Genomic DNA, 13,146 nt, shown 5'->3' with positions numbered 1-13,146 from the left:
AGCTAATAATATCCTCAGTAAGCATTTATTGCTAAAAAGCTATGGAAAAGCACTGCACGTCATGAATGGAATCCATCAAAATACAAAGGTGGATGACAGGCTAGTAATTAGCCCATAGTGTGGTTGTCACTTCTTGAAATGTCTGAATTAAAAAGACTGTAGAGAGAATGTGTGCGTGCATTTGTGTATGTGTGTGTGGAAGGGTTAGGGGGGGGGAACACTTGCTATAATTGAGCGGTGTTGAAGACGACAGCGTTTCATCTGCAGCAGGTGTTTAAGAATTACTGGTCTCATTAAAAAAAGGCTGTTCGAGGAGGACACTGGAACACACACAATTATGTGATGCTCCTTTGCAGATAACAAGACTGAACATTGTTATCTGGGAAGGGAATGGATAAAGCTAAGGGAACTGATGAAGGTCTGATGAAATTCCTGGTAGGTCATGACTGCTGTGACATGCGGAGGGACCAAACTGTATAGTGGCCATGTGTAAAGGAGGATTTGCAGCACTGATTAGGCAGACAGACAGACAGACAGACAGACAGACAGACAGACAGACAGACAGACAGACAGATAGATAGATAGATAGATAGATAGATAGATAGATAGATAGATAGATAGATAGATAGATAGATAGATAGATAGATAGATAGATAGATAGATAGATAGATAGATAGATAGATAGATAGATTTAAATTGGGTACCTAGTGCGTATTACCAATGCAACCAGTAGATGGCGCTGATGTTATTCTGAAGGGAAATCCTCGAAGTTCAGACTGTAATGTTGCTCTTATTAATCTTTTTCACTGGGCTTTTTACAAATTTATCCAGCTGCTGTTAAACATCAAGCCTCAGAAAGCACTTATGGAGACAGGACAATTCTACACTGCAGTTCTACACAATTATATACTTTTACAATTTTACACTATTTCTTAAAATCTCTCTTGTAAGATTCAAATCTCAATTTTCAGCACCTACTCCAGGCTTCATTGTCATATGTTTCTTCCTAAATAATTCTGATATGCTGATTTGCTGTTCAGGAAACATTTCTGACGTTGTGTTTCATATTTTGGTGAAAAAAATGTTATAAATTCTACACTGTAAAACCCAACAGTCGACTTTATCAAATGAAATTAGTATAGTAAACTCAAAATTTACTGAAAGTTCTACTCATTTAAAAAGAATTTTGAACTCTTAGCTCATTACTTCAACTTAAATGAAGTAAGTTCATTGTACTCATGAAGATTAGTTTTTGAACTCATATGGTTTGTAGCAAATGGTTTCCTAAAATGGTTTGAGCTCTCTTCATTTATTGAATTTTACTGTGCTCAAATTGCTTCGTTTACTCAAATGGATTAAGTTCACAGTACTCATTAGGTTTTTAAGTTAAATGGTTTGTTGAAATCGGTTTCCTCAAATAATTTGAGTAACCATAACTTTTTGGGTTTTACAGTGTATATATACTAATATAATATTAAATTATTTATTATTATTATTATTATTTACTATATATGCTATACGGTCATTTAAAAGTATAATTCAAAAATGCATTTTCTTAAAAAGGTACAGATTTAATTGATCAAAAGTGACACAACAACATTAATACTTTTCTTATTTATTATTATTTTAAAACTTTATATTCAACAAATAATCATGAAATTAAAATGTATATGCCTTCCATAATAAAAGTAGCTGAAAAAATGACAACATTGATGGGAACCTTTATTAATGACTGAGCACTATCAATTATCACAACAGAGCAGCAAATCAAAAAAAAAAAAAAAATCACAAAAAATATATTCACTTTGAAAAGTAAAATAAATATTTTGTCCAAGTTTAATTATTAATATTCTCTTTGTGTTTTTGTATTCACTGTATATTTGATCTAATGTATGTTGCCTATAAGCAGAAAAAAAATCTTTCCATTAAACAGAAATGGGGGACAAAATATACATGGCGGCTATTAATTCAGGAGGGCTTATAATTCTGACTTTATATATAAACAAATAATTAAGTACATTTTAATCTATTTTAAATAACATAAAACTTCTTGCTGACTAATCTGTAAAATATAGGGAAGAATAGCAAAGTTTATTAAAGATTTAAAATGACAATGATTTTTGGGCTTTATTGTGATAAATAAATAGCCTTTTAATGCCTCATAAAATTATCTTCTATATTCTAAATATGCCTGGCAGTATTTTTAGTTGGTGCCTTCTGTAAATCATGGTAAAAATGTTTTCTGATGTGCTGATTTTCATATTTTGGTGAAAAATGGTTTAACCCTTTGACTGCCCCTCTACCAAACGATTGACAATCTAATCAAACAAACATCCTGTTGCACTACACTTGATTTTGGTTTTATTGTTTAAAAAAAAAAATACAAAAAACAAGAAAACATATTAAATGAGAATCTGAAATATTTTATGGCATACTTTAAAAATGGTGATTTAGAATTCAAAACTGTTTTATTTAGATTATTTTTATAAATTGGTCTTACACTTCATATTTTCTGATTTTTCATAGGCTGGTATGTATTAAGTCCGGTACTTTTACCATAAACCGACATATCAACCATTTGATAAAGGCTGATATTTTAGAAATTATGAGTGTGTTAACTAGCGACATTAGGAGTTAAAAAATGCAATCCAAACATTTTTTTTCTTGGGTTTAAATGGATAAATACTATATACTAATATAATATTACATTATTTATAATTATAAATTACTATATATGTTATCCTATTATTATTACTATACTTTATTCACAATATTTAATTGTATGTCGAATGCTGCGCATGTGCAGCACATACTTCAAAACATTAACAATTAAACATTCTGTAGTTCAATCCCTCACAGCAATTTAAAGCTGTTTTTTACAGCACAACAATAAAATATATATTTTAGTAATTTGCCATAAAAGTTATGATGACGACTGTATAATAAAATGCATATAGCGTGCATCACACACTGTGTGGCGTAGCTAGCCTACATCATCACGTTCGGACTCAAAACAATCCGCAAAGCTTTTCATCCTTCAATACACAAATAAAAATCCTGAAACACGGTGGTTACCTTACTAACAAAAAACAAAAGCTCCTGGCGGGACAAGTAGGGCATGTATTGTGCTCGTTGCGGCGCGCGCCACACACGCCCCTTTTCATTTGCCGCTCTACGCGACGCGTGTTCGCTCGCGCTCGTCTTCTGCTGCAGAGAGTGGCGCTCGTGACGTCATCCTGCTGGAGCGGCTGCTGGGCACGGGCGGAAAATGGGCACAGATCTGCGAGGTGAGAGGCACACTTTCTGACACATGTAACATGTTTTGGATGGTGACAGCGGGGACGACGTGTTTCTAGTCATCGGTATAGCTGGTTTTATCAAACGGCGGTCACGTAGTGAGCTCGAGGAGACGGATTTATACCGCGACTCGCCTACGTTATTGGAGAAAAATGGTGAAAATCTGCTGAACCGTGGTTGCGCCGTCGGGCACGAATTTGCAGCGAGGTAACATACCTCCAAATATATGCCCGTGACCGACATGCTCGAATTGCGCTTGACATTATTATTATTTGTCTCATAAATTGTGGCATCTCCACGGTTAATGTGAAAGAGGTAGAGCCGCATGCGGAATCATCCCTCACATCTATGTACCCAGGAGAGTGAGAGCATGAGCTCCATTTCTGATTATTTAGTGCCTCCACCCTTATCTTACATGACATGTTTGCCCACGACCGCATCAGCTGTCATTGAGACGGAGAACAATCCTGATTATTTAGGGAGAAATCCCCTGTCAAATGATAGGCTGTGTCTCAAAACCTACTGAGCTGCCTTTCTAGATAGCTGCCTACGTAAACCATAATGTCGCCGGCCTTTTCTTGTCTGGACGATTCTAGATATGGTGGACAGTAACTCAATCAGTTCAACAATTTTGCTGTTGTTTATAAACAATTTAAATCATGATGCTTGCTATTTACACCTGCGTTTACTTTTGTTTTGTTACACTTGGCCTTAGACAGGTTACAGACTGCTTAATTTTATGGCTTAATATTGTAATAATGTACATTAAAACCAGTCCAACTAAAAATTAAAACATATTATTATCTCTTTTAATTGATGTTTCATTTGTTTTACTTCAAAGTCATACAAAAGTTATCACTATAAAGACTAACTAGATTGTTTGGTGTAAATGTCCAAATAAATAGCCAATGTGTAGATTGGATTTCTAATTATTTCAGATTTAATTTAATTCCTTTAAGTTTTACTAGACTTCAAATTCATTATCATCATTCTAGATATTTTTTTATTATTATTCTAAAATAATGTGATGCATGCAAAGTTGTTTGTCCATGTAGTCTCCTTTTTAGGATTCTTCACTTATAAACTAGTTTAACTGTTGAATGCACAGAGCTGAAATTTTTTTACACACAAATTCAATTCATGTTTATTTATATAACTTTTACAATGTAGATTGTGTCAAAACAGCATAACATAGAAGTTCTAGTAAATTTAAACTGTGTCAGTCCAGTTTTCAGAGTTGAGGTTCAGTTCAGTTCAGTTCAGTGATTGAAAATTCTCGCAAAAATGGTGGTGGTACTGTTTTAAAGAGCTGATTTCAAGAGTGAATACTGAATTACTGTGATACTGAGTGGAATTAAGTGTAGAAAAATAAAAACCGAAATAAAACGAAATAACATTTTCTCCAGAAGAAAAAAATATTATCAGACATACTGTGAAAATTTCCTTGCTCTGTTCAACATCATTTGGGAAATATTTAAAAAAGAAAAAAAAAATTCAAAGGGGGGCTAATAATTCTGACTTCAACTGTATATGCATATATTAGGATTAATGGTGAGTCCACACAGGAAGTACACAAACCAGTCCTGAACATGCTTGAAATCAATATCAGAACAGACACAGGGGACCACCAATGTCTGAAGCTGTAGATAATACTCGCTCTCATTGTCAATTCTCGTTAAAGGGATAGTTCACCCAAACATGGAAATTATGTCATTATTTACTCACCCTCAAGTGGTTTAAAACCTTTGTGAGTTTCTTTCTTCTGTTGAACACAAAAGAAAATATTTTGAAGAATGTTGGAAAGTGGTAGCCACTGACATCCATAGTTTAAAAAAAAGACGACATTGTGGAAGTCAATTGCTACCAGTTTCCAACATACTCCAGAATAAATTCTTTTATGTTCAACAGTATATAAACATGTTTGTAAACACTTGAGGGTGAGTAAATGATGACATGATTTCCATGTTTGGGTGAACTATCCTTTAATGAGAATTGACAATGAGAGCGAGTATTATCTACAGCTTCAGACATTGGTGGTCCCCTGTGTCTGTTCTGCTATTGATTTCAAGCATGTTCAGGACTGGTTTGTGTACTTCCTGTGTGGACTCACCATTAATTCTAATATATGCATATACAGTTGAAGTCAGAATTATTAGCCCCCCTTTGAATTTTTTTTCTTTTTTAAATATTTTCCAAATGATGTTGAACAGAACAAGGAAATTTTCACAGTATATCTAATAATATTTTTTCTTCTGGATAAAGTCTTATTTGTTTCATTTCGGCTAGAATAAAAGCAGTTTTTAATTATTTAAGACCCTCTTTAAGGTCAAAATTATTAGCCACTTTAAGCTAATTTTTTTTCGATAGTCTACAGAACAAATCATCTCTATACAATAACTTGCCTAGTTAACCTGCCTAGTTAACCTAATTAACCTAGTTAAGCCTGTAAATGTCACAGCTGTATAGAAGCGTGTGGAAAAATATCTTGTAAAAGATTATTAACTGTCATCATGGCAAAGATAAAATAAATCAGTTATTAGAAATGAGTTATTATAACTATTATGTTTAGAAATGTGCTGAAAAAAAATCTTCTCTCAGTTAAACAGAAGTTGGGAGGAAAAATAAACAGGCGGGCTAATAATTCTGACTTCAACTGTATATGCAGAAACATGAATAACAACATGATGAGAACGTTGCAGGCGTGAAAGTACAATGTTCAGTAAAATCATTTTGTATTTTGCTTTAGCAATATTTGGGGGTATAATCATTTGGTTTTGAAAGCTTAGTTCTAGGGCTGCACAATATCATTTCAGCATCGATATCGCAATGTGTGCATTCGCAATAGTCACATCGCAGGATCTGTGTTGTTGGGATATATATCATCGATATATATTATAGTTAATCAGCAATAAAGAATTTACAATGTTATTTTACATTACGTTTGATTATTAAATAATAGTAAAAGAAATACATCTTATAACTTTTTTAAGCATTTTTTCCCATTCATTTACAGATATGATATATTGTGGATGGTTTTCTTGTGGTACATTGTAGACATCGTGCTAACATTACCGGGGGCAAAATGTCATGATAATATCATATCGTAATGTATAACTGTACCTGAATTAGGGCTGGCCGATTAATCGAAAAGTAATCGAAATCGACATTCAGAACCTATAATCAATCAAATTTTTGCAGGACGATATTTTCAATTACTTTCCCTACGTGTCACGTGACCCTTACTAATAAAGCCTTACTTTGCACTTCACTGACGATGATTGTAAGCTGCGCCAGAGATGCCTTGAGATGGCATATTATCCATTTCATTAAAATTATTATTTACATTATAAAATATTATTTACAGGATATGCAAGAGTTATTTTACTTAGAAAAGAAACTGCTTATTTTCTACTTTTAATATGAAAAACACTGAAAATTATTTATTTTGTTTCTAAAAGCTCAAGATATTTGTTTTAATATTGTTATAAGAATAAAAGTGACTGTTGGTTTTTGTCAATGTGTGTTTTAATTTCAGTTGTTCAACATTGACGTATTTATTTCCTTCAGTTGTTTTAAAAACAAGTAATACACCCTTCAATCAAAAAATTTCTCAGTTGTAATATGTGAGCATATTTACTGTACAAAACTTGTCCGTGAACTATGAGGGCAAAAAAAAATAAAAATAAAATAATGGTTTACTAATCCTAGTTGAGTTAAAATGTTCAATTATTCGAGATGTTGATTTTAGGTTGATTTGAGCTGAAACTGCACAGACACATTCTGGAGACACAAAAGACTTATCTTAAATCTTAAAAAAAGGGGTAAAATAGGTGCCCTTTAACAGGCTATTTCTATATCACAATAAAGCCCAAAAAAAATCATTGTCATTTTAAATCTTTACCAAACTTTACTATTCTTACCACAATATTAGTTATAGTTAAATATTCATTTATATACAGTTGAAGTCGGAGTTATTAGCCGTCCTGATTTGTTAGCCCCCCTGTATATTTTTCCCCAATTTCTGTTTAGAGAAAAGATTTTTTTCAACACATTTCTAAACATAATAGTTTTAATAACTCATTTCTAATAACTGATTTATTTTATCTTTGCCATGATGACAGTACATAATATTTGACTAGATATTTTTCAAGACACTTCTATACAGCTTAAAGTGACATTTAAGGGCTTAACTAGGTTAATTAGGTTAACTAGGCAGGTTAGGGTAATTAGGCAAGTTACTGTATAACAATGGTTTGTTCTGTAGAATATTGAGAAAAAAAATAGCTTAAAGGGGAAAATAATTTTGACCTTAAAATGTTTTTAAAAAATTTAAAACTGCTTTTATTCTAGCTGAAATAAAACAAATAAGACTTTCTTCAGAAGAAAAAATATTATCTGACGTACTGTGATAATTTCCTTGCTCTGTTAAACATAATTTGGGAAATATTTAAAAAAGAAAAAAAAAATCAAAGGGGGGCTAATAATTCTGACTTCAAATATATCGCAGTAAATGAAAATTTTGCAATGTTAGATTTTTCCAATATGGTGCAGCCCTACTTTGTTCTATATTTCATTATTTTGTATATATTTGATATTTTCTACATTCTTTAACAAAAATTAAAGATGTTCTACACAAGCGAGAAAACAATCGAATATGAAGCATTTTTTACATTTTATTTTAAAATGTAAAAAATGGTCAATATTAGGCATGGGCCTGTATTAGAACAGTATGATAACCTTGGATAAATATATCACTGTTTCCTGATATTGTGATAACTGCTCTAAAATATATTCTTTTTAAATGTCTGGGTAGAAAACAAAAACTTTTTTCCACTTTAAATACAGTATATTTTATTTTGAGAAACATTTTAAATATTTTGGAGCAGTAAACATGTCAGGCTAAATAATTGAAATAGATCATTGACTTCAGCTGTCTTCATTAGTTTCTAAAACAGATTTCTTTACAATTTCACTGCATTTTTGGGGATCCTTTCTTCTGGAGATACTGTTGTCTGATGAAATTCCTGGTAGGTCATGACTGCTGTGACATGCGGACTCGGAGGGATCAAACTATATAGTGGCCATGTGTAAAGGAGGATTTGCAGCACTGATTAGGCAGACAGACAGACAGACAGACAGACAGACAGACAGACAGACAGACAGACAGACAGACAGACAGACAGACAGACAGACAGACAGACAGATAGATAGATAGATAGATAGATAGATAGATAGATAGATAGATAGATAGATAGATAGATAGATAGATAGATAGATAGATAGATAGATAGATAGATAGATAGAAAAAACGTAAATTAAATATCTTACATACCTTAGGAACGGTACAGCAGAAAATTTGGGCGGTTTTAAAACCTTGACTTTTCCAAACCGAGGTAAACCTTAAAAACAGTTATCATTCCATGCATAGTCAATATATAAAGTATCCATTGATTGGATTTAATGAAAAGTCAGTCACCCAGCCCTAAATACAATAATAGTGTGTTATTTAAGAACACGTCCTCCTTAGCGATTGAAGCACATAAAACAGTGCACTCAGTGGAAGTGCATGTTTGCTAACCTGTGTGAAAAATAACATAATTGTGAAATCGATTGGCTTGCATCAGCTCACGGTACAGAAAGAGAAGTGTGAGAGGGCCTTTAGTGTTTTATTGGGATGTCTTCCCAGACTAGTGGCATGTGATGAGCTGTGGTTAATGATGGATAATTGGCTCAGTGAAATCCCATGGATCAATAGGATCCAGACGAGTCTTTCACCAGCAGAGCTTTAAGTTTTGGAACCAAGCATCCAGAGCAGCCTTGGCCTAGCCTTCACTGTTTAGTTTTGCTGAGGTGGATACCAAGATTTTTTTGCATGTTTCTTACAAGCATTAGTGTTGTCTGTTTGATTCTGCTATTTTAGTTGGCTCTTCTGGTTGTGCTAGTTATTTTCCTGCCGTGACTTTTGCCTTTTTGCTTGCACTTGAAATGCCATTCACAACCCATTTTACTTCTTGGGTTAATCCATCTCAAGTGGTCCAACTGATGTTAAATGTGCTCTGAAGTTCCTTTTATTTTCAAGAACCTGCTGAGGTTTTGTAAATGTCCATATAAACAATAGATGGCTGCTGTGGTTAAATCAGATAAAACAAAAATAAATATGGTGGTTTTACAAAATCAGTGCATAGAAGTATCACTCAAAAATGAACTAAACTTCAACAAATAACCAGCTTTAACGCTTTTTACAAGAACATTTGAGATTAGAATTGCCAATATTTAATAATATAATTTATCATGAACATGCAGGCACATCAATACTGTAAATACTTTCAGTAACTATTTATTATTTAAATTTTTAGAAAGCCTTTAAAAATATTGATTATTGCTCATTACTCCACCAAGTGCTTAAAGAATTAACAATCTATTTATTATCAGAAATAAACATTATTTTAAATTTTAATATGGTATATGCTTGAGATATTGATTAATATTCTGATCATTTTGTCTTGATAGGCCCATTTTTGGTTTTTCACTTAAGTCTCTTTTTGTTGACATTAGTTCATTAAACTAAACTGATGTTGAAAACTACTTGTAAAGCATTTATTAATCTAAGATGATGTTCTTAGTTAATGCATAATTCATTCACTCATTCATTCATAGTCCTTTTATTCATCAGGGGTCGCCACAGCGGGATAAACCCACATGAACACGGCGAGAACATGCAAACTCCACACAGAAATGCCAACTGACTTAGACCAGGCCCGTAGCCAGGGCGTGTTTGGGTGGTTCAAAAGACCCACTCCTCACTGACAAACGTCCAGAATTTCTCCCATATATGAGCTCATTTGTCATATTTTGACTCCTATTCCATCATAAATAGTTAAAATAAGCCACTGAAAAAGGTTTTAAGACCAAGTGGAATCCTCTTCTGGCTGTCACCTCAGTGTGACTTCAGCTAATCAATTTTGGCCAGTGCACACAATTCAACTTCCAGCTGTGCAAGAAAACACACAATCGCATGAAGTGCAGTCATCTTTCACTTCTGTATTGTTTTTAAATAGAGAAGTTTTAAATTTTATCTTGGAACAAGATCTTTTGACCAAAACAATTGACCAATGAAAAGCCGTAAAGCACCATAAAGAACCGAAATTTAAATGAATTTGAATACTGTTTTGGCTTTTGTTATCCATGAATTTTTAAATGTACTTTTTTGGTTATGATGGCCATCCAACAATCTATTTCAGCTAAAATGGTGCTTAAAATGTCACAAAAATGCAGAATTTAATTATTATATATAATTATTATAAATAAATAATAGCTTAAATGAGGCCTATAACCGCAAAACGGTCCACTTTTTGAGAAAAATAGAATCAACCCTTTGACCTGCAGCTGGAACCACTCAGCCACTGTGTTGCCCCATGCATAATTCAATAAAAAAAAAGAATAAGAAAACATTAAAACATTTTTATTTAATACACCTGAAAGCTAATAAAGTTTAATTGCATTTTTTAACCATCGGTAACAGTTAACATTCAACTAACAGACCTTAGTTCACTAATTAGACCTTATAGTACCTAATACCAGTTACCTGTTTCACTTTATAATCCTTGTGCTATTTGATATGTTTCTTTTTGGTTTTTAAAAGTAACCATGTTTTCCTGCTTTTGTCAATATCATGATAATACTGTACATCATGTCCGCATAAACTGGAAGCTGCAACCATTTATTTCTTTATATTGTGACATAGTTCCTAGAGAAATGGAATATTAAATGAGAAAACAGTGGGCGTGGCTTTTTTACTGCAAGCTGATTGGATGTAGTATAGTGGGCATTTTATTTAAAAAAATCTGGAAAAGGGTTTCGGATGAGTTATTACAACCTAACAGACTCCCCCTCCTCACCATTTCTGTTTGTTGTCATAGCACTGTCAAATCTGACAGTTGAAGTGGTGTGGTTAAGTATGTCAATTACACCCAATACCTCAGACAGACGGAATCTGAGAATTTAACTAAAAACAAACAGGAAGTGCATTTTCAGATTTTAATTTTTGGGTAAACAACTTTTTTTCTTAATGACATGCACAGATGAATTGTTCCAACAAAACTAGCAATGTGAGCTATCAAAATCTTATGGTTAGTTTTGATTTCATTTGTACTTTAAAGGGGCAGTTCACCCAAAAAGTCTGTCATACTCATACTCCACTTGTTTGAGCTAATTTTAGTTTCTTTCTTCTGTTGAACACAAAAGAAGATATTTTAAACATAGTCTATAGTATTACATACATTTTTTGTTCTCACTTTGGATGTCAATGTCTACTTTTTCAATCATTCTACAGAATATCTGGTCACCTGAAGAAAAAAAATCTTAAGTTTAGAACCACTTGATTGTGAGTAAATGGTAAAGAAATTAAAATTTTTATATACTTGAGCAATTATCACATTATCGGCTGTGCCACATGCCTACTTAGATGATGACCCTTCTGTTGTGAGATTCTGAACAGATTCTGGCTGTGACAAGATATTTAATCAGACAAAGTGTAGGACTAAATAAACTTGATTTGATCAACTGAGATTAAATTGAGTAGAAATCTTTATCATGGCCCCGTCTTGGAAAATTATTTCTGAGGTAGAATAAGTTGTTAGATTTTGATGAAAGTAGAAGACAAATCAGTTTCCTTTGGAATAGCGTGCATGATGAAGTGTGCAGAGTAAGACCATAAATATGTATTATGTAAATTGGGTTTTCCAGTACACATCATTTGTGCCCTAAATTTGCATAATGAGCTTATTTATGTGGCTGTACTTTTTTTTAAACTGAAAGTTTGGTTGGGGCGATATTGCTGTAGAAGAATTTCCCTTTAATTCTTTAGGAATTTATTAAGATAATTTAGTAAACATAGGCATAACGCATTGTAAAATGGTGTGTGATTTCAACATTATTTAAAAAATGCTACATTAAAATCTGTATCCTGGCTAACAGCAACTTTCCTTAATACAGGATACAGTTGAAGTCAGAATTATTAGCCCCCCTTTGATTTTTTTTTCTTTTTTAAATGTTACCCAAATGATGTTGAACAGAGCAAGGACATTTTCACAGTATGTCTGATAATATTTTTTCTTCTGGAGAAAGTCTATTGCTCTTATTTCAGCTAGAATAAAAGCGGTTTTTAATTTTTTAAAAGTCATTTTAAGGTCAAAATTATTAGCCCCTTTAAGCAAATTTTTTTTTAGATAGTCTACAAAACAAACCATCGTTATACAATAACTTACCTAATTACCCCAACCTGCCTAGTTAACCTAATTAACCTAGTTAAGCCTTTAAATGTCACTTTAAGCTGTATAGAAGTGTCTTGAAAATATCTAGTAAAATATTATTTACTGTCTTAAATGAGTTATTACAAATGAGTTATTAAAACTGTTATGTTTAGAAATGTGTTGAAAAAATCTTCTCTCCGTTAAACAGAAATTGGGGAAAAAAATAAACAGAGGGGCTAATAATTCGGGGGGTCTAATAATTCTGACTTCAACTGTATATGGTGAATAATTGCAAATGGACTTTCCCAGAATTCCCCACATGGCACTTCACTTTTTTGGTGACTACAATGATGCTGATAAGGATCAGTTATGTACAATCAAGCCCAGAAGTATTCACACAGCTGGCAAATTCTGACTTAAAGTTACCTTCATTCAACCAGCAAGATTTTTTTTGACTGGAAATGATACAGGAGTCTCCCAAAAAATCATAACACCATGTTCAAGACATGTCATTGTTGATTTTTTTCTCAGCTTTTATTTACCTTGAACAAGAAAAATGGCTGTCAGAATTTGTCAGGAGTAGGAATAATTTAAGGCT

At 32.8% G+C, this 13,146-nt stretch overlaps 1 protein-coding gene across 1 annotated transcript in view; it reads left to right on the top strand.

Annotated features, from left to right (window-relative positions):
* Positions 1-3,220: 3,220 nt before the first annotated feature.
* The window catches only part of fbxo41 (F-box protein 41), an 80,863-nt gene continuing 70,937 nt past the window's right edge, over positions 3,221-13,146 (top strand). The window contains exon 1 of the mRNA XM_056456776.1: positions 3,221-3,287. The gene's annotated coding sequence lies outside the window, so the exon portion shown is untranslated. The remainder of the gene's footprint in view (positions 3,288-13,146) is intronic.

This window comes from Danio aesculapii, chromosome 1 (genome assembly GCF_903798145.1).
Source record: "Danio aesculapii chromosome 1, fDanAes4.1, whole genome shotgun sequence".
Taxonomy (NCBI): Eukaryota; Metazoa; Chordata; class Actinopteri; order Cypriniformes; family Danionidae; genus Danio; species Danio aesculapii.
This window is presented reverse-complemented; position numbering and strand designations above follow the sequence as displayed.